Here is a 27022-nt window from a genome sequence, read left to right on the forward strand (position 1 = left end):
TGTTCTATTTGTGATGCTATAGCCTGCATGGAGAATACCAAATCAAATTCCTAGTATCTGTATACATGGCGAAATAAAGTTGATTTGAATCTCTCTCAAGGTTCTGCATTGGCCAGGAATCGAGCCCTGGTCAACTGCTTGGAAGGCAGCTATGCTTGCCACTATACCACCAATGCCCCCAACAGACTCCATGATCGCACAGCATTTCGAGGGACGGTTCACCTTTCCACACCACCTACTGACGTCCAACTAGTAAGAAATTGCCCTAAGCCTGGTTTATACTTCTGCGGAGTTTGAAACACGTGGCCTAATCGTGACGCTATCGACCGTCACAAGAGACGAGATGCCTCTCCACGGTCTGTACTGGCTGGGGATTGAACCCCGTCAACTTCAAGGAAAAAAGTTGCCACTGTAGTTGCCACTATAACTACGATGCCCCCAAAAAATCATATACAATCGCACATGTCGAGCCACAGTTCACTTTTTCAAACCCACTTACTGACTTCAAAGCAATGGGACGGCGTTAGCACCCTACAAAAGTGGCAGCGGTGGGATTTGAACCCACGCCTCCGGAGAGACTGGAGCCTAAATCCAGCGCCTTGGACCGCTCGGCCACGCTACCACGTTGTCAGGTCTTGGCCCCCCGGGCTCTTCCCGAAGCTGATCGATCGTCCAGGAGCTCACGTGACATTCTTAATGCCTGGAAGCGCTTGAACGTCACAAGATAAAACAGATCTAACAATAGCCCTCCTAAATAGCTCTTACACATGAACTTTACGGCGCTTTATTTAACATTACCTCCATTCTTATTTATTATTTTGCTCATACTGGTACTATCTGTCCTTGTATTGTTTTTCTTTTTTGTCTTGTTGTTCTATTTGTGATGCTATAGCCTGCATGGAGAATACCAAATCAAATTCCTAGTATCTGTATACATGGCGAAATAAAGTTGATTTGAATCTCTCTCAAGGTTCTGCATTGGCCAGGAATCGAGCCCTGGTCAACTGCTTGGAAGGCAGCTATGCTTGCCACTATACCACCAATGCCCCCAACAGACTCCATGATCGCACAGCATTTCGAGGGACGGTTCACCTTTCCACACCACCTACTGACGTCCAACTAGTAAGAAATTGCCCTAAGCCTGGTTTATACTTCTGCGGAGTTTGAAACACGTGGCCTAATCGTGACGCTATCGACCGTCACAAGAGACGAGATGCCTCTCCACGGTCTGTACTGGCTGGGGATTGAACCCCGTCAACTTCAAGGAAAAAAGTTGCCACTGTAGTTGCCACTATAACTACGATGCCCCCAAAAAATCATATACAATCGCACATGTCGAGCCACAGTTCACTTTTTCAAACCCACTTACTGACTTCAAAGCAATGGGACGGCGTTAGCACCCTACAAAAGTGGCAGCGGTGGGATTTGAACCCACGCCTCCGGAGAGACTGGAGCCTAAATCCAGCGCCTTGGACCGCTCGGCCACGCTACCACGTTGTCAGGTCTTGGCCCCCCGGGCTCTTCCCGAAGCTGATCGATCGTCCAGGAGCTCACGTGACATTCTTAATGCCTGGAAGCGCTTGAACGTCACAAGATAAAACAGATCTAACAATAGCCCTCCTAAATAGCTCTTACACATGAACTTTACGGCGCTTTATTTAACATTACCTCCATTCTTATTTATTATTTTGCTCATACTGGTACTATCTGTCCTTGTATTGTTTTTCTTTTTTGTCTTGTTGTTCTATTTGTGATGCTATAGCCTGCATGGAGAATACCAAATCAAATTCCTAGTATCTGTATACATGGCGAAATAAAGTTGATTTGAATCTCTCTCAAGGTTCTGCATTGGCCAGGAATCGAGCCCTGGTCAACTGCTTGGAAGGCAGCTATGCTTGCCACTATACCACCAATGCCCCCAACAGACTCCATGATCGCACAGCATTTCGAGGGACGGTTCACCTTTCCACACCACCTACTGACGTCCAACTAGTAAGAAATTGCCCTAAGCCTGGTTTATACTTCTGCGGAGTTTGAAACACGTGGCCTAATCGTGACGCTATCGACCGTCACAAGAGACGAGATGCCTCTCCACGGTCTGTACTGGCTGGGGATTGAACCCCGTCAACTTCAAGGAAAAAAGTTGCCACTGTAGTTGCCACTATAACTACGATGCCCCCAAAAAATCATATACAATCGCACATGTCGAGCCACAGTTCACTTTTTCAAACCCACTTACTGACTTCAAAGCAATGGGACGGCGTTAGCACCCTACAAAAGTGGCAGCGGTGGGATTTGAACCCACGCCTCCGGAGAGACTGGAGCCTAAATCCAGCGCCTTGGACCGCTCGGCCACGCTACCACGTTGTCAGGTCTTGGCCCCCCGGGCTCTTCCCGAAGCTGATCGATCGTCCAGGAGCTCACGTGACATTCTTAATGCCTGGAAGCGCTTGAACGTCACAAGATAAAACAGATCTAACAATAGCCCTCCTAAATAGCTCTTACACATGAACTTTACGGCGCTTTATTTAACATTACCTCCATTCTTATTTATTATTTTGCTCATACTGGTACTATCTGTCCTTGTATTGTTTTTCTTTTTTGTCTTGTTGTTCTATTTGTGATGCTATAGCCTGCATGGAGAATACCAAATCAAATTCCTAGTATCTGTATACATGGCGAAATAAAGTTGATTTGAATCTCTCTCAAGGTTCTGCATTGGCCAGGAATCGAGCCCTGGTCAACTGCTTGGAAGGCAGCTATGCTTGCCACTATACCACCAATGCCCCCAACAGACTCCATGATCGCACAGCATTTCGAGGGACGGTTCACCTTTCCACACCACCTACTGACGTCCAACTAGTAAGAAATTGCCCTAAGCCTGGTTTATACTTCTGCGGAGTTTGAAACACGTGGCCTAATCGTGACGCTATCGACCGTCACAAGAGACGAGATGCCTCTCCACGGTCTGTACTGGCTGGGGATTGAACCCCGTCAACTTCAAGGAAAAAAGTTGCCACTGTAGTTGCCACTATAACTACGATGCCCCCAAAAAATCATATACAATCGCACATGTCGAGCCACAGTTCACTTTTTCAAACCCACTTACTGACTTCAAAGCAATGGGACGGCGTTAGCACCCTACAAAAGTGGCAGCGGTGGGATTTGAACCCACGCCTCCGGAGAGACTGGAGCCTAAATCCAGCGCCTTGGACCGCTCGGCCACGCTACCACGTTGTCAGGTCTTGGCCCCCCGGGCTCTTCCCGAAGCTGATCGATCGTCCAGGAGCTCACGTGACATTCTTAATGCCTGGAAGCGCTTGAACGTCACAAGATAAAACAGATCTAACAATAGCCCTCCTAAATAGCTCTTACACATGAACTTTACGGCGCTTTATTTAACATTACCTCCATTCTTATTTATTATTTTGCTCATACTGGTACTATCTGTCCTTGTATTGTTTTTCTTTTTTGTCTTGTTGTTCTATTTGTGATGCTATAGCCTGCATGGAGAATACCAAATCAAATTCCTAGTATCTGTATACATGGCGAAATAAAGTTGATTTGAATCTCTCTCAAGGTTCTGCATTGGCCAGGAATCGAGCCCTGGTCAACTGCTTGGAAGGCAGCTATGCTTGCCACTATACCACCAATGCCCCCAACAGACTCCATGATCGCACAGCATTTCGAGGGACGGTTCACCTTTCCACACCACCTACTGACGTCCAACTAGTAAGAAATTGCCCTAAGCCTGGTTTATACTTCTGCGGAGTTTGAAACACGTGGCCTAATCGTGACGCTATCGACCGTCACAAGAGACGAGATGCCTCTCCACGGTCTGTACTGGCTGGGGATTGAACCCCGTCAACTTCAAGGAAAAAAGTTGCCACTGTAGTTGCCACTATAACTACGATGCCCCCAAAAAATCATATACAATCGCACATGTCGAGCCACAGTTCACTTTTTCAAACCCACTTACTGACTTCAAAGCAATGGGACGGCGTTAGCACCCTACAAAAGTGGCAGCGGTGGGATTTGAACCCACGCCTCCGGAGAGACTGGAGCCTAAATCCAGCGCCTTGGACCGCTCGGCCACGCTACCACGTTGTCAGGTCTTGGCCCCCCGGGCTCTTCCCGAAGCTGATCGATCGTCCAGGAGCTCACGTGACATTCTTAATGCCTGGAAGCGCTTGAACGTCACAAGATAAAACAGATCTAACAATAGCCCTCCTAAATAGCTCTTACACATGAACTTTACGGCGCTTTATTTAACATTACCTCCATTCTTATTTATTATTTTGCTCATACTGGTACTATCTGTCCTTGTATTGTTTTTCTTTTTTGTCTTGTTGTTCTATTTGTGATGCTATAGCCTGCATGGAGAATACCAAATCAAATTCCTAGTATCTGTATACATGGCGAAATAAAGTTGATTTGAATCTCTCTCAAGGTTCTGCATTGGCCAGGAATCGAGCCCTGGTCAACTGCTTGGAAGGCAGCTATGCTTGCCACTATACCACCAATGCCCCCAACAGACTCCATGATCGCACAGCATTTCGAGGGACGGTTCACCTTTCCACACCACCTACTGACGTCCAACTAGTAAGAAATTGCCCTAAGCCTGGTTTATACTTCTGCGGAGTTTGAAACACGTGGCCTAATCGTGACGCTATCGACCGTCACAAGAGACGAGATGCCTCTCCACGGTCTGTACTGGCTGGGGATTGAACCCCGTCAACTTCAAGGAAAAAAGTTGCCACTGTAGTTGCCACTATAACTACGATGCCCCCAAAAAATCATATACAATCGCACATGTCGAGCCACAGTTCACTTTTTCAAACCCACTTACTGACTTCAAAGCAATGGGACGGCGTTAGCACCCTACAAAAGTGGCAGCGGTGGGATTTGAACCCACGCCTCCGGAGAGACTGGAGCCTAAATCCAGCGCCTTGGACCGCTCGGCCACGCTACCACGTTGTCAGGTCTTGGCCCCCCGGGCTCTTCCCGAAGCTGATCGATCGTCCAGGAGCTCACGTGACATTCTTAATGCCTGGAAGCGCTTGAACGTCACAAGATAAAACAGATCTAACAATAGCCCTCCTAAATAGCTCTTACACATGAACTTTACGGCGCTTTATTTAACATTACCTCCATTCTTATTTATTATTTTGCTCATACTGGTACTATCTGTCCTTGTATTGTTTTTCTTTTTTGTCTTGTTGTTCTATTTGTGATGCTATAGCCTGCATGGAGAATACCAAATCAAATTCCTAGTATCTGTATACATGGCGAAATAAAGTTGATTTGAATCTCTCTCAAGGTTCTGCATTGGCCAGGAATCGAGCCCTGGTCAACTGCTTGGAAGGCAGCTATGCTTGCCACTATACCACCAATGCCCCCAACAGACTCCATGATCGCACAGCATTTCGAGGGACGGTTCACCTTTCCACACCACCTACTGACGTCCAACTAGTAAGAAATTGCCCTAAGCCTGGTTTATACTTCTGCGGAGTTTGAAACACGTGGCCTAATCGTGACGCTATCGACCGTCACAAGAGACGAGATGCCTCTCCACGGTCTGTACTGGCTGGGGATTGAACCCCGTCAACTTCAAGGAAAAAAGTTGCCACTGTAGTTGCCACTATAACTACGATGCCCCCAAAAAATCATATACAATCGCACATGTCGAGCCACAGTTCACTTTTTCAAACCCACTTACTGACTTCAAAGCAATGGGACGGCGTTAGCACCCTACAAAAGTGGCAGCGGTGGGATTTGAACCCACGCCTCCGGAGAGACTGGAGCCTAAATCCAGCGCCTTGGACCGCTCGGCCACGCTACCACGTTGTCAGGTCTTGGCCCCCCGGGCTCTTCCCGAAGCTGATCGATCGTCCAGGAGCTCACGTGACATTCTTAATGCCTGGAAGCGCTTGAACGTCACAAGATAAAACAGATCTAACAATAGCCCTCCTAAATAGCTCTTACACATGAACTTTACGGCGCTTTATTTAACATTACCTCCATTCTTATTTATTATTTTGCTCATACTGGTACTATCTGTCCTTGTATTGTTTTTCTTTTTTGTCTTGTTGTTCTATTTGTGATGCTATAGCCTGCATGGAGAATACCAAATCAAATTCCTAGTATCTGTATACATGGCGAAATAAAGTTGATTTGAATCTCTCTCAAGGTTCTGCATTGGCCAGGAATCGAGCCCTGGTCAACTGCTTGGAAGGCAGCTATGCTTGCCACTATACCACCAATGCCCCCAACAGACTCCATGATCGCACAGCATTTCGAGGGACGGTTCACCTTTCCACACCACCTACTGACGTCCAACTAGTAAGAAATTGCCCTAAGCCTGGTTTATACTTCTGCGGAGTTTGAAACACGTGGCCTAATCGTGACGCTATCGACCGTCACAAGAGACGAGATGCCTCTCCACGGTCTGTACTGGCTGGGGATTGAACCCCGTCAACTTCAAGGAAAAAAGTTGCCACTGTAGTTGCCACTATAACTACGATGCCCCCAAAAAATCATATACAATCGCACATGTCGAGCCACAGTTCACTTTTTCAAACCCACTTACTGACTTCAAAGCAATGGGACGGCGTTAGCACCCTACAAAAGTGGCAGCGGTGGGATTTGAACCCACGCCTCCGGAGAGACTGGAGCCTAAATCCAGCGCCTTGGACCGCTCGGCCACGCTACCACGTTGTCAGGTCTTGGCCCCCCGGGCTCTTCCCGAAGCTGATCGATCGTCCAGGAGCTCACGTGACATTCTTAATGCCTGGAAGCGCTTGAACGTCACAAGATAAAACAGATCTAACAATAGCCCTCCTAAATAGCTCTTACACATGAACTTTACGGCGCTTTATTTAACATTACCTCCATTCTTATTTATTATTTTGCTCATACTGGTACTATCTGTCCTTGTATTGTTTTTCTTTTTTGTCTTGTTGTTCTATTTGTGATGCTATAGCCTGCATGGAGAATACCAAATCAAATTCCTAGTATCTGTATACATGGCGAAATAAAGTTGATTTGAATCTCTCTCAAGGTTCTGCATTGGCCAGGAATCGAGCCCTGGTCAACTGCTTGGAAGGCAGCTATGCTTGCCACTATACCACCAATGCCCCCAACAGACTCCATGATCGCACAGCATTTCGAGGGACGGTTCACCTTTCCACACCACCTACTGACGTCCAACTAGTAAGAAATTGCCCTAAGCCTGGTTTATACTTCTGCGGAGTTTGAAACACGTGGCCTAATCGTGACGCTATCGACCGTCACAAGAGACGAGATGCCTCTCCACGGTCTGTACTGGCTGGGGATTGAACCCCGTCAACTTCAAGGAAAAAAGTTGCCACTGTAGTTGCCACTATAACTACGATGCCCCCAAAAAATCATATACAATCGCACATGTCGAGCCACAGTTCACTTTTTCAAACCCACTTACTGACTTCAAAGCAATGGGACGGCGTTAGCACCCTACAAAAGTGGCAGCGGTGGGATTTGAACCCACGCCTCCGGAGAGACTGGAGCCTAAATCCAGCGCCTTGGACCGCTCGGCCACGCTACCACGTTGTCAGGTCTTGGCCCCCCGGGCTCTTCCCGAAGCTGATCGATCGTCCAGGAGCTCACGTGACATTCTTAATGCCTGGAAGCGCTTGAACGTCACAAGATAAAACAGATCTAACAATAGCCCTCCTAAATAGCTCTTACACATGAACTTTACGGCGCTTTATTTAACATTACCTCCATTCTTATTTATTATTTTGCTCATACTGGTACTATCTGTCCTTGTATTGTTTTTCTTTTTTGTCTTGTTGTTCTATTTGTGATGCTATAGCCTGCATGGAGAATACCAAATCAAATTCCTAGTATCTGTATACATGGCGAAATAAAGTTGATTTGAATCTCTCTCAAGGTTCTGCATTGGCCAGGAATCGAGCCCTGGTCAACTGCTTGGAAGGCAGCTATGCTTGCCACTATACCACCAATGCCCCCAACAGACTCCATGATCGCACAGCATTTCGAGGGACGGTTCACCTTTCCACACCACCTACTGACGTCCAACTAGTAAGAAATTGCCCTAAGCCTGGTTTATACTTCTGCGGAGTTTGAAACACGTGGCCTAATCGTGACGCTATCGACCGTCACAAGAGACGAGATGCCTCTCCACGGTCTGTACTGGCTGGGGATTGAACCCCGTCAACTTCAAGGAAAAAAGTTGCCACTGTAGTTGCCACTATAACTACGATGCCCCCAAAAAATCATATACAATCGCACATGTCGAGCCACAGTTCACTTTTTCAAACCCACTTACTGACTTCAAAGCAATGGGACGGCGTTAGCACCCTACAAAAGTGGCAGCGGTGGGATTTGAACCCACGCCTCCGGAGAGACTGGAGCCTAAATCCAGCGCCTTGGACCGCTCGGCCACGCTACCACGTTGTCAGGTCTTGGCCCCCCGGGCTCTTCCCGAAGCTGATCGATCGTCCAGGAGCTCACGTGACATTCTTAATGCCTGGAAGCGCTTGAACGTCACAAGATAAAACAGATCTAACAATAGCCCTCCTAAATAGCTCTTACACATGAACTTTACGGCGCTTTATTTAACATTACCTCCATTCTTATTTATTATTTTGCTCATACTGGTACTATCTGTCCTTGTATTGTTTTTCTTTTTTGTCTTGTTGTTCTATTTGTGATGCTATAGCCTGCATGGAGAATACCAAATCAAATTCCTAGTATCTGTATACATGGCGAAATAAAGTTGATTTGAATCTCTCTCAAGGTTCTGCATTGGCCAGGAATCGAGCCCTGGTCAACTGCTTGGAAGGCAGCTATGCTTGCCACTATACCACCAATGCCCCCAACAGACTCCATGATCGCACAGCATTTCGAGGGACGGTTCACCTTTCCACACCACCTACTGACGTCCAACTAGTAAGAAATTGCCCTAAGCCTGGTTTATACTTCTGCGGAGTTTGAAACACGTGGCCTAATCGTGACGCTATCGACCGTCACAAGAGACGAGATGCCTCTCCACGGTCTGTACTGGCTGGGGATTGAACCCCGTCAACTTCAAGGAAAAAAGTTGCCACTGTAGTTGCCACTATAACTACGATGCCCCCAAAAAATCATATACAATCGCACATGTCGAGCCACAGTTCACTTTTTCAAACCCACTTACTGACTTCAAAGCAATGGGACGGCGTTAGCACCCTACAAAAGTGGCAGCGGTGGGATTTGAACCCACGCCTCCGGAGAGACTGGAGCCTAAATCCAGCGCCTTGGACCGCTCGGCCACGCTACCACGTTGTCAGGTCTTGGCCCCCCGGGCTCTTCCCGAAGCTGATCGATCGTCCAGGAGCTCACGTGACATTCTTAATGCCTGGAAGCGCTTGAACGTCACAAGATAAAACAGATCTAACAATAGCCCTCCTAAATAGCTCTTACACATGAACTTTACGGCGCTTTATTTAACATTACCTCCATTCTTATTTATTATTTTGCTCATACTGGTACTATCTGTCCTTGTATTGTTTTTCTTTTTTGTCTTGTTGTTCTATTTGTGATGCTATAGCCTGCATGGAGAATACCAAATCAAATTCCTAGTATCTGTATACATGGCGAAATAAAGTTGATTTGAATCTCTCTCAAGGTTCTGCATTGGCCAGGAATCGAGCCCTGGTCAACTGCTTGGAAGGCAGCTATGCTTGCCACTATACCACCAATGCCCCCAACAGACTCCATGATCGCACAGCATTTCGAGGGACGGTTCACCTTTCCACACCACCTACTGACGTCCAACTAGTAAGAAATTGCCCTAAGCCTGGTTTATACTTCTGCGGAGTTTGAAACACGTGGCCTAATCGTGACGCTATCGACCGTCACAAGAGACGAGATGCCTCTCCACGGTCTGTACTGGCTGGGGATTGAACCCCGTCAACTTTAAGGAAAAAAGTTGCCACTGTAGTTGCCACTATAACTACGATGCCCCCAAAAAATCATATACAATCGCACATGTCGAGCCACAGTTCACTTTTTCAAACCCACTTACTGACTTCAAAGCAATGGGACGGCGTTAGCACCCTACAAAAGTGGCAGCGGTGGGATTTGAACCCACGCCTCCGGAGAGACTGGAGCCTAAATCCAGCGCCTTGGTCCGCTCGGCCACGCTACCACGGAATGCTGTTAAGCATTCTCACTATTGTTTTCCTGTTTCTCTTTATTGTGAGAATGCTGTTAAGCATTCTCACTATTGCTTTTCAACTTCTCAGTTCTTCCGCCGTTTTTTGGCCTTTAACTCGTTCTGCATACTTTAACCGATTCCTACAACTTTTGTATCAAAACGTTCAGCTCCTTCAGGAGATGATGGCTATGACTTTTGGTATTTCTCACTTTTATACTTTTTAAGACATTAAGGTTTTTGTGCAAATTATTCTCCCATTAAAAGTAATGGTAAATCCTTTCAAATCATTAAAAAGCTTCCTCCTCTTTCAAATGTAACTACTTCAGCTTACTTTCAGCTAGAGACACCATTCAACCTTTAAAATGTTCACAAGACATTCAGCTATTCCCAAATGATTCAGCTTTTTCAAATGTTCAGCCAATTTTGAATTATGACAGTTTGAAATACATTAAAATGTTTGCTCCTTCATGATTTTTATGAGCAGCAAGCAGAGTGCTTGCTGCTCTTTTTCTGATATTCAACTAATTTGTCAAACAAATTCCTCTAACGTTCATATAGTTTAACTTACAGAAACAAGTTATACCTTAAAATGTAGGAAAAATTGTCCTCTTTCAGCCAATGTAACTACTAAAGAGCTCACATTTACAGATTTTCAGCTATGAGCCTTGAAGCGAGAGCAGCCTTTCAAATTCTCTCACTAACTTCAATGGAGAGGTGGGTAAAATTTGTCAGAGAAAGCAAGAAGGAACAAGATTTTGAAACTGCCGATAGAGTCGTATTTCTGACCGCACAGACATATAAAGGACATCTCTGGTTTCGGCAGAGTCTTGGGTCTCGGAAAATATCCTTATATTTTGGATTGGACGTATAGTTTTGCGTCTAGGTCAACTTGTTTGAGGTGTGGATGCTAGGTAAATGTTCGTTTTTCTCTCTGCCTAGCTCGTTAGCTATCACAGCTGCGCCATCACCGTGGCAACCAAACAAACAAGCACCAGGAAAGCAAAAGGAACACGTTTTTGAAACTGCAGGTAGAGTCGTATTTCTGACTGCACAGACATATAAAGAATATCTCTGGTTTCGGCAGAGTCTTGGGTCCCGGAAAATATCCTTATATTTTGGATTGGACGTACAGTTTTGCGTCTAGGTTATCTTGTTTGAGGTGTGGATTCTAGCTACATTTCTCTTATTCTCTGCCCTCAGCGCGTTAGCAATCATAGCTGCACCATCACCATAACGACAGACACGCACCACTCAGTCTCTCACACAGGTGATTGGTACGTTTACTTGACCATGAGAAACACGATTACTAGCAATTGTCGGTTTATGCCAATAATACGATTACTCCGTTTACATGTGTAATTAGTTATGCGATTACTCAATAAACGCGTCTACATGATTCTTTTTTATTAATCGTTGTATGCTCCACGGACAAAACTTGCACCATCATCCTTCTGCAACAAAGTGTCGCCGTGTCTTCCTGTATCGGCTCTACTGCTGTATGTTTCATTCCATCAACACATTGAATCCTACTAAGAAAGCCGAGTAAACGCATAGGCCACATCTGCTACTGCTTATACTATCTCAACTATAATTTAATCTGTTAAAACGATAATATTCTTGTTACGACTAGCTAGCCTACTTCTTCTGTTTAACAGTTCAGCTTTCAGCTTCTCCCACATTGTAGGCTATTTTAGCTCTTAGCTTTGTTAAGATGATGCAGTTCAGCTTCCACACTGCCTCTTTTGTGTGACTCACACATTTTTGAAATTCATTTCAGCTTGCGGGTATTTTCTCATTTCTCACTTTTATACTTTTTAAAATATTAAGGTTTTTGTGCAAATTATTCTCCCTTTAAAAGTAATGGATAAATCCTTTCAAATCATTGTTGGAATGCTGCTCCAGCCCCTTTCAAAAATACCTTTCGGTTGCTTTGAAGCTTCAGCTTATAACTTTCTACTAAATTTTCACTATTTCAGCTTTTTTAGCATAGTCAGCTATCCCCATTCAGGTTTTCAGCATTCTCACTGCTGTTTCGCAGGAACAGCCTTTTCTAGTTATATCAACTTCTTAGTTCTTCCGCCGTTTTTTGGCCTTTAACTTGTTCTGCATACTTTCACCGATTCCTACAATTTAGGTATCAAAACGTTCAGCTCCTTCAGGAGATGATGGCTATGACTTTTGGTATTTCTCACTTTTATACTTTTTAAGACATTAAGGTTTTTGTGCAAATTATTCTCCCATTAAAAGTAATGGTAAATCCTTTCAAATCATTAAAAAGCTTCCTCCTCTTTCAAACGTAACTACTTCAGCTTACTTTCAGCTAGAGACACCATTCAACCTTTAAAATGTTCACAAGACATTCAGCTATTCCCAAATGATTCAGCTTTTTCAAATGTTCAGCCAATTTTGAATTATGACAGTTTGAAATACATTAAAATGTTTGCTCCTTCTTGATTTTTATGAATGAGCAGCAAGCAGAGTGTGCCACTCTGCTTGCTGCTCTTTTTCTGATATTCAACTAATTTGTCAAACAAATTCCTCTAACGTTCATATAGTTTAACTTACAGAAACAAGTTATACCTTAAAATGTAGGAAAAATTGTCCTCTTTCAGCCAATGTAACTACTAAAGAGCTCACATTTACAGATTTTCAGCTATGAGCCTTGAAGCGAGAGCAGCCTTTCAAATTCTCTCACTAACTTCAATGGAGAGGTGAGTAAAATCAGTCAGAGAAAGCAAGAAGGAACAAGATTTTGAAACTGCCGATAGAGTCGTATTTCTGACCGCACAGACATATAAAGGACATCTCTGGTTTCGGCAGAGTCTTGGGTCTCGGAAAATATCCTTATATTTTGGATTGGACGTATAGTTTTGCGTCTAGGTCAACTTGTTTGAGGTGTGGATGCTAGGTAAATGTTCGTTTTTCTCTCTGCCTAGCTCGTTAGCTATCACAGCTGCGCCATCACCGTGGCAACCAAACAAACAAGCACCAGGAAAGCAAAAGGAACACGTTTTTGAAACTGCAGGTAGAGTCGTATTTCTGACTGCACAGACATATAAAGAATATCTCTGGTTTCGGCAGAGTCTTGGGTCCCGGAAAATATCCTTATATTTTGGATTGGACGTACAGTTTTGCGTCTAGGTTATCTTGTTTGAGGTGTGGATTCTAGCTACATTTCTCTTATTCTCTGCCCTCAGCGCGTTAGCAATCATAGCTGCACCATCACCATAACGACAGACACGCACCACTCAGTCTCTCACACAGGTGATTGGTAGTTTTACTTGACCATGAGAAATACGATTACTAGCAATTGTCGGTTTATGCCAATAATACGATTACTCCGTTTACATGTGTAATTAGTTATGCGATTACTCAATAAACGCGTCTACATGATTCTTTTTTATTAATCGTTGTATGCTCCACGGACAAAACTTGCACCATCATCCTTCTGCAACAAAGTGTCGCCGTGTCTTCCTGTATCGGCTCTACTGCTGTATGTTTCATTCCATCAACACATTGAATCCTACTAAGAAAGCCGAGTAAACGCATAGGCCACATCTGCTACTGCTTATACTATCTCAACTATAATTTAATCTGTTAAAACGATAATATTCTTGTTACGACTAGCTAGCCTACTTCTTCTGTTTAACAGTTCAGCTTTCAGCTTCTCCCACATTGTAGGCTATTTTAGCTCTTAGCTTTGTTAAGATGATGCAGTTCAGCTTCCACACTGCCTCTTTTGTGTGACTCACACATTTTTGAAATTCATTTCAGCTTGCGGGTATTTTCTCATTTCTCACTTTTATACTTTTTAAAATATTAAGGTTTTTGTGCAAATTATTCTCCCTTTAAAAGTAATGGATAAATCCTTTCAAATCATTGTTGGAATGCTGCTCCAGCCCCTTTCAAAAATACCTTTCGGTTGCTTTGAAGCTTCAGCTTATAACTTTCTACTAAATTTTCACTATTTCAGCTTTTTTAGCATAGTCAGCTATCCCCATTCAGGTTTTCAGCATTCTCACTGCTGTTTCGCAGGAACAGCCTTTTCTAGTTATATCAACTTCTTAGTTCTTCCGCCGTTTTTTGGCCTTTAACTCGTTCTGCATACTTTCACCGATTCCTACAATTTAGGTATCAAAACGTTCAGCTCCTTCAGGAGATGATGGCTATGACTTTTGGTATTTCTCACTTTTATACTTTTTAAGACATTAAGGTTTTTGTGCAAATTATTCTCCCATTAAAAGTAATGGTAAATCCTTTCAAATCATTAAAAAGCTTCCTCCTCTTTCAAACGTAACTACTTCAGCTTACTTTCAGCTAGAGACACCATTCAACCTTTAAAATGTTCACAAGACATTCAGCTATTCCCAAATGATTCAGCTTTTTCAAATGTTCAGCCAATTTTGAATTATGACAGTTTGAAATACATTAAAATGTTTGCTCCTTCTTGATTTTTATGAATGAGCAGCAAGCAGAGTCTGATATTCAACTAATTTGTCAAACAAATTCCTCTAACGTTCATATAGTTTAACTTACAGAAACAAGTTATACCTTAAAATGTAGGAAAAATTGTCCTCTTTCAGCCAATGTAACTACTAAAGAGCTCACATTTACAGATTTTCAGCTATGAGCCTTGAAGCGAGAGCAGCCTTTCAAATTCTCTCACTAACTTCAATGGAGAGGTGAGTAAAATCAGTCAGAGAAAGCAAGAAGGAACAAGATTTTGAAACTGCCGATAGAGTCGTATTTCTGACCGCACAGACATATAAAGGACATCTCTGGTTTCGGCAGAGTCTTGGGTCTCGGAAAATATCCTTATATTTTGGATTGGACGTATAGTTTTGCGTCTAGGTCAACTTGTTTGAGGTGTGGATGCTAGGTAAATGTTCGTTTTTCTCTCTGCCTAGCTCGTTAGCTATCACAGCTGCGCCATCACCGTGGCAACCAAACAAACAAGCACCAGGAAAGCAAAAGGAACACGTTTTTGAAACTGCAGGTAGAGTCGTATTTCTGACTGCACAGACATATAAAGAATATCTCTGGTTTCGGCAGAGTCTTGGGTCTCGGAAAATATCCTTATATTTTGGATTGGACGTACAGTTTTGCGTCTAGGTTATCTTGTTTGAGGTGTGGATTCTAGCTACATTTCTCTTATTCTCTGCCCTCAGCGCGTTAGCAATCATAGCTGCTCCATCGCCGTGGCAACCAAACAAACACGCACCAGGAAAGCAGAAGGAACACGTTTTTGAAACTGCAGGTAGAGTCGTATTTCTGACTACACATACATATAAAGAATATCTCTGGTTTCGGCAGAGTCTTGGGTCTCGGAAAATATCATTAGATTTTGGATTGGACGTACAGTTTTGCGTCTAGGTTATCTTGTTTGAGGTGTGGATTCTAGCTACATTTCTCTTATTCTGTGCCCTCACCGCGTTAGCAATCATAGCTGCACCATCACCGTAACGACAGACACGCACCACTCAGTCTCTCACACAGGTGATTGGTACATTTACTTGACCATGAGAAACACGATTACTAGCAATTGTCGGTTTATACCAATAATACGATTACTCCGTTTACATGTGTAATTAGTTATGCGATTACTCAATAAACGCGTCTACATGATTCTTTTTTATTAATCGTTGTATGCTCCACGGACAAAACTTGCACCATCATCCTTCTGCAACAAAGTGTCGCCGTGTCTTCCTGTATCGGCCCTACTGCTGTATGTTTCATTCCATCAACACATTGAATCCTACTAAGAAAGCCGAGTAAACGCACTCAATGGTAGGCTACATCTGCTACTGCTATTACTATCCCAACTATAATTTAATCTGTTAAAACGATAATATTCTTGTTACGACTAGCTAGCCTACTTCTTCTTCTGTTCAACAGTTCAGCTTTCAGCTTCTCCCACATTGTAGGCTATTTTAGCTCTTAGCTTTGTTAAGATGATGCAGTTCAGCTTCCACACTGCCTCTTTTGTGTGACTCACACATTTTTGAAATTCATTTCAGCTTGCGGGTATTTTCTCATTTCTCACTTTTATACTTTTTAAAATATTAAGGTTTTTGTGCAAATTATTCTCCCTTTAAAAGTAATGGTAAATCCTTTCAAATCATTGTTGGAATGCTGCTCCAGTCCCTTTCAAAAATACCTTTCGGTTGCTTTGAAGCTTCAGCTTATAACTTTCTACTAAATTTTCACTATTTTCAGCTTTTTTAGCATGGTCAGCTATCCCCATTCAGGTTTTCAGCATTCTCACTGCTGTTTCGCAGGAACAGCCGTTTCTAGTTATTATTATTGTGAGAATGCTGTTAAGCATTCTCACTATTGCTTTTCAACTTCTCAGTTCTTCCGCCGTTTTTTGGCCTTTAACTCGTTCTGCATACTTTAACCGATTCCTACAACTTTTGTATCAAAACGTTCAGCTCCTTCAGGAGATGATGGCTATGACTTTTGGTATTTCTCACTTTTATACTTTTTAAGACATTAAGGTTTTTGTGCAAATTATTCTCCCATTAAAAGTAATGGTAAATCCTTTCAAATCATTAAAAAGCTTCCTCCTCTTTCAAACGTAACTACTTCAGCTTACTTTCAGCTAGAGACACCATTCAACCTTTAAAATGTTCACAAGACATTCAGCTATTCCCAAATGATTCAGCTTTTTCAAATCTTCAGCCAATTTTGAATTATGACAGTTTGAAATACATTAAAATGTTTGCTCCTTCTTGATTTTTATGAATGAGCAGCAAGCAGAGTGTGCCACTCTGCTTGCTGCTCTTTTTCTGATATTCAACTAATTTGTCAAACAAATTCCTCTAACGTTCATATAGTTTAACTTACAGAAACAAGTTATACCTTAAAATGTAGGAAAAATTGTCCTCTTTCAGCCAATGTAACTACTAAAGAGCTCACATTTACAGATTTTCAGCTATGAGCCTTGAAGCGAGAGCAGCCTTTCAAATTCTCTCACTAACTTCAATGGAGAGGTGAGTAAAATCAGTCAGAGAAAGCAAGAAGGAACAAGATTTTGAAACTGCCGATAGAGTCGTATTTCTGACCGCACAGACATATAAAGGACATCTCTGGTTTCGGCAGAGTCTTGGGTCTCGGAAAATATCCTTATATTTTGGATTGGACGTATAGTTTTGCGTCTAGGTCAACTTGTTTGAGGTGTGGATGCTAGGTAAATGTTCGTTTTTCTCTCTGCCTAGCTCGTTAGCTATCACAGCTGCGCCATCACCGTGGCAACCAAACAAACAAGCACCAGGAAAGCAAAAGGAACACGTTTTTGAAACTGCAGGTAGAGTCGTATTTCTGACTGCACATACATATAAAGAATATCTCTGGTTTCGGCAGAGTCTTGGGTCTCGGAAAATATCCTTATATTTTGGATTGGACGTACAGTTGTGCGTCTAGGTTAACTTGTTTGAGGTGTGGATTCTAGCTACATTAGTTATTCTCTCTGCCCAGCTCGTTAGCGATCACAGCTGCTCCATCGCCGTGGCAACCAAACTAACACGCACCAGGAAAGCAGAAGGAACACGTTTTTGAAACTGCAGGTAGAGTCGTATTTCTGACTACACATACATATAAAGAATATCTCTGGTTTCGGCAGAGTCTTGGGTCTCGGAAAATATCCTTATATTTTGGATTGGACGTACAGTTGTGCGTCTAGGTTATCTTGTTTGAGGTGTGGATTCTAGCTACATTTCTCTTATTCTATGCCCTCAGCGCGTTAGCAATCATAGCTGCACCATCACCGTAACGACAGACACGCACCACTCAGTCTCTCACACAGGTGATTGGTACGTTTACTTGACCATGAGAAACACGATTACTAGCAATTGTCGGTTTATACCAATAATACGATTACTCCGTTTACATGTGTAATTAGTTATGCGATTACTCAATAAACGCGTCTTCTTTTTTATTAATCGTTGTATGCTCCACGGCCAAAACTTGCACCATCATCCTTCTGCAACAAAGTGTCGCCGTCTCTTCCTGTATCGGCTCTACTGCTGTATGTTCCATTCCATCAACACATTGAATCCTACTAAGAAAGCCGAGTAAACACACTCAATGGTAGGCTACATCTGCTACTGCTATTACTATCCCAACTATAATTTCATCTGTTAAAACGATAATATTCTTGTTACGACTAGCTAGCCTACTTCTTCTTCTGTTTAACAGTTCAGCTTTCAGCTTCTCCCACATTGTAGGCTATTTTAGCTCTTAGCTTTGTTAAGATGATGCAGTTCAGCTTCCACACTGCCTCTTTTGTGTGACTCACACATTTTTGAAATTCATTTCAGCTTGCGGGTATTTTCTCATTTCTCACTTTTATACTTTTTAAAATATTAAGGTTTTTGCTCAAATTATTCTCCCTTTAAAAGTAATGGTAAATCCTTTCAAATCATTGTTGGAATGCTGCTCCAGCCCCTTTCAAAAATACCTTTCGGTTGCTTTGAAGCTTCAGCTTATAACTTTCTACTAAATTTTCACTATTTTCAGCTTTTTTAGCATGGTCAACTATCCCCATTCAGGTTTTCAGCATTCTCACTGCTGTTTCGCAGGAACAGCCGTTTCTAGTTTCACATTACCTCCATTCTTATTTATTATTTTGCTCATACTGGTACTATCTGTCCTTGTATTGTTTTTCTTTTTTGTCTTGTTGTTCTATTTGTGATGCTATAGCCTGCATGGAGAATACCAAATCAAATTCCTAGTATCTGTATACATGGCGAAATAAAGTTGATTTGAATCTCTCTCAAGGTTCTGCATTGGCCAGGAATCGAGCCCTGGTCAACTGCTTGGAAGGCAGCTATGCTTGCCACTATACCACCAATGCCCCCAACAGACTCCATGATCGCACAGCATTTCGAGGGACGGTTCACCTTTCCACACCACCTACTGACGTCCAACTAGTAAGAAATTGCCCTAAGCCTGGTTTATACTTCTGCGGAGTTTGAAACACGTGGCCTAATCGTGACGCTATCGACCGTCACAAGAGACGAGATGCCTCTCCACGGTCTGTACTGGCTGGGGATTGAACCCCGTCAACTTCAAGGAAAAAAGTTGCCACTGTAGTTGCCACTATAACTACGATGCCCCCAAAAAATCATATACAATCGCACATGTCGAGCCACAGTTCACTTTTTCAAACCCACTTACTGACTTCAAAGCAATGGGACGGCGTTAGCACCCTACAAAAGTGGCAGCGGTGGGATTTGAACCCACGCCTCCGGAGAGACTGGAGCCTAAATCCAGCGCCTTGGACCGCTCGGCCACGCTACCACGTTGTCAGGTCTTGGCCCCCCGGGCTCTTCCCGAAGCTGATCGATCGTCCAGGAGCTCACGTGACATTCTTAATGCCTGGAAGCGCTTGAACGTCACAAGATAAAACAGATCTAACAATAGCCCTCCTAAATAGCTCTTACACATGAACTTTACGGCGCTTTATTTAACATTACCTCCATTCTTATTTATTATTTTGCTCATACTGGTACTATCTGTCCTTGTATTGTTTTTCTTTTTTGTCTTGTTGTTCTATTTGTGATGCTATAGCCTGCATGGAGAATACCAAATCAAATTCCTAGTATCTGTATACATGGCGAAATAAAGTTGATTTGAATCTCTCTCAAGGTTCTGCATTGGCCAGGAATCGAGCCCTGGTCAACTGCTTGGAAGGCAGCTATGCTTGCCACTATACCACCAATGCCCCCAACAGACTCCATGATCGCACAGCATTTCGAGGGACGGTTCACCTTTCCACACCACCTACTGACGTCCAACTAGTAAGAAATTGCCCTAAGCCTGGTTTATACTTCTGCGGAGTTTGAAACACGTGGCCTAATCGTGACGCTATCGACCGTCACAAGAGACGAGATGCCTCTCCACGGTCTGTACTGGCTGGGGATTGAACCCCGTCAACTTCAAGGAAAAAAGTTGCCACTGTAGTTGCCACTATAACTACGATGCCCCCAAAAAATCATATACAATCGCACATGTCGAGCCACAGTTCACTTTTTCAAACCCACTTACTGACTTCAAAGCAATGGGACGGCGTTAGCACCCTACAAAAGTGGCAGCGGTGGGATTTGAACCCACGCCTACGGAGAGACTGGAGCCTAAATCCAGCGCCTTGGACCGCTCGGCCACGCTACCACGTTGTCAGGTCTTGGCCCCCCGGGCTCTTCCCGAAGCTGATCGATCGTCCAGGAGCTCACGTGACATTCTTAATGCCTGGAAGCGCTTGAACGTCACAAGATAAAACAGATCTAACAATAGCCCTCCTAAATAGCTCTTACACATGAACTTTACGGCGCTTTATTAAACATTACCTCCATTCTTATTTATTATTTTGCTCATACTGGTACTATCTGTCCTTGTATTGTTTTTCTTTTTTGTCTTGTTGTTCTATTTGTGATGCTATAGCCTGCATGGAGAATACCAAATCAAATTCCTAGTGTCTGTATACATGGCGAAATAAAGTTGATTTGAATCTCTCTCAAGGTTCTGCATTGGCCAGGAATCGAGCCCTGGTCAACTGCTTGGAAGGCAGCTATGCTTGCCACTATACCACCAATGCCCCCAACAGACTCCATGATCGCACAGCATTTCGAGGGACGGTTCACCTTTCCACACCACCTACTGACGTCCAACTAGTAAGAAATTGCCCTAAGCCTGGTTTATACTTCTGCGGAGTTTGAAACACGTGGCCTAATCGTGACGCTATCGACCGTCACAAGAGACGAGATGCCTCTCCACGGTCTGTACTGGCTGGGGATTGAACCCCGTCAACTTCAAGGAAAAAAGTTGCCACTGTAGTTGCCACTATAACTACGATGCCCCCAAAAAATCATATACAATCGCACATGTCGAGCCACAGTTCACTTTTTCAAACCCACTTACTGACTTCAAAGCAATGGGACGGCGTTAGCACCCTACAAAAGTGGCAGCGGTGGGATTTGAACCCACGCCTCCGGAGAGACTGGAGCCTAAATCCAGCGCCTTGGACCGCTCGGCCACGCTACCACGTTGTCAGGTCTTGGCCCCCCGGGCTCTTCCCGAAGCTGATCGATCGTCCAGGAGCTCACGTGACATTCTTAATGCCTGGAAGCGCTTGAACGTCACAAGATAAAACAGATCTAACAATAGCCCTCCTAAATAGCTCTTACACATGAACTTTACGGCGCTTTATTTAACATTACCTCCATTCTTATTTATTATTTTGCTCATACTGGTACTATCTGTCCTTGTATTGTTTTTCTTTTTTGTCTTGTTGTTCTATTTGTGATGCTATAGCCTGCATGGAGAATACCAAATCAAATTCCTAGTATCTGTATACATGGCGAAATAAAGTTGATTTGAATCTCTCTCAAGGTTCTGCATTGGCCAGGAATCGAGCCCTGGTCAACTGCTTGGAAGGCAGCTATGCTTGCCACTATACCACCAATGCCCCCAACAGACTCCATGATCGCACAGCATTTCGAGGGACGGTTCACCTTTCCACACCACCTACTGACGTCCAACTAGTAAGAAATTGCCCTAAGCCTGGTTTATACTTCTGCGGAGTTTGAAACACGTGGCCTAATCGTGACGCTATCGACCGTCACAAGAGACGAGATGCCTCTCCACGGTCTGTACTGGCTGGGGATTGAACCCCGTCAACTTCAAGGAAAAAAGTTGCCACTGTAGTTGCCACTATAACTACGATGCCCCCAAAAAATCATATACAATCGCACATGTCGAGCCACAGTTCACTTTTTCAAACCCACTTACTGACTTCAAAGCAATGGGACGGCGTTAGCACCCTACAAAAGTGGCAGCGGTGGGATTTGAACCCACGCCTCCGGAGAGACTGGAGCCTAAATCCAGCGCCTTGGACCGCTCGGCCACGCTACCACGTTGTCAGGTCTTGGCCCCCCGGGCTCTTCCCGAAGCTGATCGATCGTCCAGGAGCTCACGTGACATTCTTAATGCCTGGAAGCGCTTGAACGTCACAAGATAAAACAGATCTAACAATAGCCCTCCTAAATAGCTCTTACACATGAACTTTACGGCGCTTTATTTAACATTACCTCCATTCTTATTTATTATTTTGCTCATACTGGTACTATCTGTCCTTGTATTGTTTTTCTTTTTTGTCTTGTTGTTCTATTTGTGATGCTATAGCCTGCATGGAGAATACCAAATCAAATTCCTAGTATCTGTATACATGGCGAAATAAAGTTGATTTGAATCTCTCTCAAGGTTCTGCATTGGCCAGGAATCGAGCCCTGGTCAACTGCTTGGAAGGCAGCTATGCTTGCCACTATACCACCAATGCCCCCAACAGACTCCATGATCGCACAGCATTTCGAGGGACGGTTCACCTTTCCACACCACCTACTGACGTCCAACTAGTAAGAAATTGCCCTAAGCCTGGTTTATACTTCTGCGGAGTTTGAAACACGTGGCCTAATCGTGACGCTATCGACCGTCACAAGAGACGAGATGCCTCTCCACGGTCTGTACTGGCTGGGGATTGAACCCCGTCAACTTCAAGGAAAAAAGTTGCCACTGTAGTTGCCACTATAACTACGATGCCCCCAAAAAATCATATACAATCGCACATGTCGAGCCACAGTTCACTTTTTCAAACCCACTTACTGACTTCAAAGCAATGGGACGGCGTTAGCACCCTACAAAAGTGGCAGCGGTGGGATTTGAACCCACGCCTCCGGAGAGACTGGAGCCTAAATCCAGCGCCTTGGACCGCTCGGCCACGCTACCACGTTGTCAGGTCTTGGCCCCCCGGGCTCTTCCCGAAGCTGATCGATCGTCCAGGAGCTCACGTGACATTCTTAATGCCTGGAAGCGCTTGAACGTCACAAGATAAAACAGATCTAACAATAGCCCTCCTAAATAGCTCTTACACATGAACTTTACGGCGCTTTATTTAACATTACCTCCATTCTTATTTATTATTTTGCTCATACTGGTACTATCTGTCCTTGTATTGTTTTTCTTTTTTGTCTTGTTGTTCTATTTGTGATGCTATAGCCTGCATGGAGAATACCAAATCAAATTCCTAGTATCTGTATACATGGCGAAATAAAGTTGATTTGAATCTCTCTCAAGGTTCTGCATTGGCCAGGAATCGAGCCCTGGTCAACTGCTTGGAAGGCAGCTATGCTTGCCACTATACCACCAATGCTCCCAGCAGACTCCATGATCGCACAGCATTTCGAGGGACGGTTCACCTTTCCACACCACCTACTGACGTCCAACTAGTAAGAAATTGCCCTAAGCCTGGTTTATACTTCTGCGGAGTTTGAAACACGTGGCCTAATCGTGACGCTATCGACCGTCACAAGAGACGAGATGCCTCTCCACGGTCTGTACTGGCTGGGGATTGAACCCCGTCAACTTCAAGGAAAAAAGTTGCCACTGTAGTTGCCACTATAACTACGATGCCCCCAAAAAATCATATACAATCGCACATGTCGAGCCACAGTTCACTTTTTCAAACCCACTTACTGACTTCAAAGCAATGGGACGGCGTTAGCACCCTACAAAAGTGGCAGCGGTGGGATTTGAACCCACGCCTACGGAGAGACTGGAGCCTAAATCCAGCGCCTTGGACCGCTCGGCCACGCTACCACGTTGTCAGGTCTTGGCCCCCCGGGCTCTTCCCGAAGCTGATCGATCGTCCAGGAGCTCACGTGACATTCTTAATGCCTGGAAGCGCTTGAACGTCACAAGATAAAACAGATCTAACAATAGCCCTCCTAAATAGCTCTTACACATGAACTTTACGGCGCTTTATTAAACATTACCTCCATTCTTATTTATTATTTTGCTCATACTGGTACTATCTGTCCTTGTATTGTTTTTCTTTTTTGTCTTGTTGTTCTATTTGTGATGCTATAGCCTGCATGGAGAATACCAAATCAAATTCCTAGTGTCTGTATACATGGCGAAATAAAGTTGATTTGAATCTCTCTCAAGGTTCTGCATTGGCCAGGAATCGAGCCCTGGTCAACTGCTTGGAAGGCAGCTATGCTTGCCACTATACCACCAATGCCCCCAACAGACTCCATGATCGCACAGCATTTCGAGGGACGGTTCACCTTTCCACACCACCTACTGACGTCCAACTAGTAAGAAATTGCCCTAAGCCTGGTTTATACTTCTGCGGAGTTTGAAACACGTGGCCTAATCGTGACGCTATCGACCGTCACAAGAGACGAGATGCCTCTCCACGGTCTGTACTGGCTGGGGATTGAACCCCGTCAACTTCAAGGAAAAAAGTTGCCACTGTAGTTGCCACTATAACTACGATGCCCCCAAAAAATCATATACAATCGCACATGTCGAGCCACAGTTCACTTTTTCAAACCCACTTACTGACTTCAAAGCAATGGGACGGCGTTAGCACCCTACAAAAGTGGCAGCGGTGGGATTTGAACCCACGCCTCCGGAGAGACTGGAGCCTAAATCCAGCGCCTTGGACCGCTCGGCCACGCTACCACGTTGTCAGGTCTTGGCCCCCCGGGCTCTTCCCGAAGCTGATCGATCGTCCAGGAGCTCACGTGACATTCTTAATGCCTGGAAGCGCTTGAACGTCACAAGATAAAACAGATCTAACAATAGCCCTCCTAAATAGCTCTTACACATGAACTTTACGGCGCTTTATTTAACATTACCTCCATTCTTATTTATTATTTTGCTCATACTGGTACTATCTGTCCTTGTATTGTTTTTCTTTTTTGTCTTGTTGTTCTATTTGTGATGCTATAGCCTGCATGGAGAATACCAAATCAAATTCCTAGTATCTGTATACATGGCGAAATAAAGTTGATTTGAATCTCTCTCAAGGTTCTGCATTGGCCAGGAATCGAGCCCTGGTCAACTGCTTGGAAGGCAGCTATGCTTGCCACTATACCACCAATGCCCCCAACAGACTCCATGATCGCACAGCATTTCGAGGGACGGTTCACCTTTCCACACCACCTACTGACGTCCAACTAGTAAGAAATTGCCCTAAGCCTGGTTTATACTTCTGCGGAGTTTGAAACACGTGGCCTAATCGTGACGCTATCGACCGTCACAAGAGACGAGATGCCTCTCCACGGTCTGTACTGGCTGGGGATTGAACCCCGTCAACTTCAAGGAAAAAAGTTGCCACTGTAGTTGCCACTATAACTACGATGCCCCCAAAAAATCATATACAATCGCACATGTCGAGCCACAGTTCACTTTTTCAAACCCACTTACTGACTTCAAAGCAATGGGACGGCGTTAGCACCCTACAAAAGTGGCAGCGGTGGGATTTGAACCCACGCCTCCGGAGAGACTGGAGCCTAAATCCAGCGCCTTGGACCGCTCGGCCACGCTACCACGTTGTCAGGTCTTGGCCCCCCGGGCTCTTCCCGAAGCTGATCGATCGTCCAGGAGCTCACGTGACATTCTTAATGCCTGGAAGCGCTTGAACGTCACAAGATAAAACAGATCTAACAATAGCCCTCCTAAATAGCTCTTACACATGAACTTTACGGCGCTTTATTTAACATTACCTCCATTCTTATTTATTATTTTGCTCATACTGGTACTATCTGTCCTTGTATTGTTTTTCTTTTTTGTCTTGTTGTTCTATTTGTGATGCTATAGCCTGCATGGAGAATACCAAATCAAATTCCTAGTATCTGTATACATGGCGAAATAAAGTTGATTTGAATCTCTCTCAAGGTTCTGCATTGGCCAGGAATCGAGCCCTGGTCAACTGCTTGGAAGGCAGCTATGCTTGCCACTATACCACCAATGCCCCCAACAGACTCCATGATCGCACAGCATTTCGAGGGACGGTTCACCTTTCCACACCACCTACTGACGTCCAACTAGTAAGAAATTGCCCTAAGCCTGGTTTATACTTCTGCGGAGTTTGAAACACGTGGCCTAATCGTGACGCTATCGACCGTCACAAGAGACGAGATGCCTCTCCACGGTCTGTACTGGCTGGGGATTGAACCCCGTCAACTTCAAGGAAAAAAGTTGCCACTGTAGTTGCCACTATAACTACGATGCCCCCAAAAAATCATATACAATCGCACATGTCGAGCCACAGTTCACTTTTTCAAACCCACTTACTGACTTCAAAGCAATGGGACGGCGTTAGCACCCTACAAAAGTGGCAGCGGTGGGATTTGAACCCACGCCTCCGGAGAGACTGGAGCCTAAATCCAGCGCCTTGGACCGCTCGGCCACGCTACCACGTTGTCAGGTCTTGGCCCCCCGGGCTCTTCCCGAAGCTGATCGATCGTCCAGGAGCTCACGTGACATTCTTAATGCCTGGAAGCGCTTGAACGTCACAAGATAAAACAGATCTAACAATAGCCCTCCTAAATAGCTCTTACACATGAACTTTACGGCGCTTTATTTAACATTACCTCCATTCTTATTTATTATTTTGCTCATACTGGTACTATCTGTCCTTGTATTGTTTTTCTTTTTTGTCTTGTTGTTCTATTTGTGATGCTATAGCCTGCATGGAGAATACCAAATCAAATTCCTAGTATCTGTATACATGGCGAAATAAAGTTGATTTGAATCTCTCTCAAGGTTCTGCATTGGCCAGGAATCGAGCCCTGGTCAACTGCTTGGAAGGCAGCTATGCTTGCCACTATACCACCAATGCTCCCAACAGACTCCATGATCGCACAGCATTTCGAGGGACGGTTCACCTTTCCACACCACCTACTGACGTCCAACTAGTAAGAAATTGCCCTAAGCCTGGTTTATACTTCTGCGGAGTTTGAAACACGTGGCCTAATC

General features: G+C 44.3%; 21 non-coding genes across 21 annotated transcripts; all 21 read right to left on the bottom strand.

The window, feature by feature from the left end:
* Positions 1-540: 540 nt before the first annotated feature.
* On the bottom strand, positions 541-622 carry trnal-uag (transfer RNA leucine (anticodon UAG)). The gene has a single exon. It is a non-coding gene; the product is annotated as a tRNA-Leu (tRNA).
* A 788-nt stretch (positions 623-1410) lies between these two features.
* Positions 1411-1492, bottom strand: trnal-uag (transfer RNA leucine (anticodon UAG)). Its single transcript has one exon. It is a non-coding gene; the product is annotated as a tRNA-Leu (tRNA).
* Positions 1493-2280: 788 nt separating this feature from the next.
* On the bottom strand, positions 2281-2362 carry trnal-uag (transfer RNA leucine (anticodon UAG)). Its single transcript has one exon. It is a non-coding gene; the product is annotated as a tRNA-Leu (tRNA).
* Positions 2363-3150: 788 nt separating this feature from the next.
* Positions 3151-3232, bottom strand: trnal-uag (transfer RNA leucine (anticodon UAG)). Its single transcript has one exon. It is a non-coding gene; the product is annotated as a tRNA-Leu (tRNA).
* A 788-nt stretch (positions 3233-4020) lies between these two features.
* On the bottom strand, positions 4021-4102 carry trnal-uag (transfer RNA leucine (anticodon UAG)). The gene has a single exon. It is a non-coding gene; the product is annotated as a tRNA-Leu (tRNA).
* Positions 4103-4890: 788 nt separating this feature from the next.
* On the bottom strand, positions 4891-4972 carry trnal-uag (transfer RNA leucine (anticodon UAG)). Its single transcript has one exon. It is a non-coding gene; the product is annotated as a tRNA-Leu (tRNA).
* A 788-nt stretch (positions 4973-5760) lies between these two features.
* On the bottom strand, positions 5761-5842 carry trnal-uag (transfer RNA leucine (anticodon UAG)). The gene has a single exon. It is a non-coding gene; the product is annotated as a tRNA-Leu (tRNA).
* Positions 5843-6630: 788 nt separating this feature from the next.
* Positions 6631-6712, bottom strand: trnal-uag (transfer RNA leucine (anticodon UAG)). Its single transcript has one exon. It is a non-coding gene; the product is annotated as a tRNA-Leu (tRNA).
* A 788-nt stretch (positions 6713-7500) lies between these two features.
* On the bottom strand, positions 7501-7582 carry trnal-uag (transfer RNA leucine (anticodon UAG)). The gene has a single exon. It is a non-coding gene; the product is annotated as a tRNA-Leu (tRNA).
* Positions 7583-8370: 788 nt separating this feature from the next.
* On the bottom strand, positions 8371-8452 carry trnal-uag (transfer RNA leucine (anticodon UAG)). The gene has a single exon. It is a non-coding gene; the product is annotated as a tRNA-Leu (tRNA).
* Positions 8453-9240: 788 nt separating this feature from the next.
* On the bottom strand, positions 9241-9322 carry trnal-uag (transfer RNA leucine (anticodon UAG)). Its single transcript has one exon. It is a non-coding gene; the product is annotated as a tRNA-Leu (tRNA).
* A 788-nt stretch (positions 9323-10110) lies between these two features.
* On the bottom strand, positions 10111-10192 carry trnal-uag (transfer RNA leucine (anticodon UAG)). The gene has a single exon. It is a non-coding gene; the product is annotated as a tRNA-Leu (tRNA).
* A 9227-nt stretch (positions 10193-19419) lies between these two features.
* On the bottom strand, positions 19420-19501 carry trnal-uag (transfer RNA leucine (anticodon UAG)). Its single transcript has one exon. It is a non-coding gene; the product is annotated as a tRNA-Leu (tRNA).
* A 788-nt stretch (positions 19502-20289) lies between these two features.
* trnal-uag (transfer RNA leucine (anticodon UAG)) lies at positions 20290-20371 on the bottom strand. Its single transcript has one exon. It is a non-coding gene; the product is annotated as a tRNA-Leu (tRNA).
* A 788-nt stretch (positions 20372-21159) lies between these two features.
* On the bottom strand, positions 21160-21241 carry trnal-uag (transfer RNA leucine (anticodon UAG)). The gene has a single exon. It is a non-coding gene; the product is annotated as a tRNA-Leu (tRNA).
* Positions 21242-22029: 788 nt separating this feature from the next.
* trnal-uag (transfer RNA leucine (anticodon UAG)) lies at positions 22030-22111 on the bottom strand. Its single transcript has one exon. It is a non-coding gene; the product is annotated as a tRNA-Leu (tRNA).
* Positions 22112-22899: 788 nt separating this feature from the next.
* Positions 22900-22981, bottom strand: trnal-uag (transfer RNA leucine (anticodon UAG)). Its single transcript has one exon. It is a non-coding gene; the product is annotated as a tRNA-Leu (tRNA).
* A 788-nt stretch (positions 22982-23769) lies between these two features.
* On the bottom strand, positions 23770-23851 carry trnal-uag (transfer RNA leucine (anticodon UAG)). The gene has a single exon. It is a non-coding gene; the product is annotated as a tRNA-Leu (tRNA).
* Positions 23852-24639: 788 nt separating this feature from the next.
* Positions 24640-24721, bottom strand: trnal-uag (transfer RNA leucine (anticodon UAG)). Its single transcript has one exon. It is a non-coding gene; the product is annotated as a tRNA-Leu (tRNA).
* A 788-nt stretch (positions 24722-25509) lies between these two features.
* Positions 25510-25591, bottom strand: trnal-uag (transfer RNA leucine (anticodon UAG)). The gene has a single exon. It is a non-coding gene; the product is annotated as a tRNA-Leu (tRNA).
* A 788-nt stretch (positions 25592-26379) lies between these two features.
* trnal-uag (transfer RNA leucine (anticodon UAG)) lies at positions 26380-26461 on the bottom strand. Its single transcript has one exon. It is a non-coding gene; the product is annotated as a tRNA-Leu (tRNA).
* Between the last annotated feature and the right edge of the window lie 561 nt (positions 26462-27022).

This window comes from Osmerus eperlanus, chromosome 22 (assembly GCF_963692335.1).
Source record: "Osmerus eperlanus chromosome 22, fOsmEpe2.1, whole genome shotgun sequence".
Lineage (NCBI taxonomy): Eukaryota > Metazoa > Chordata > Actinopteri > Osmeriformes > Osmeridae > Osmerus > Osmerus eperlanus.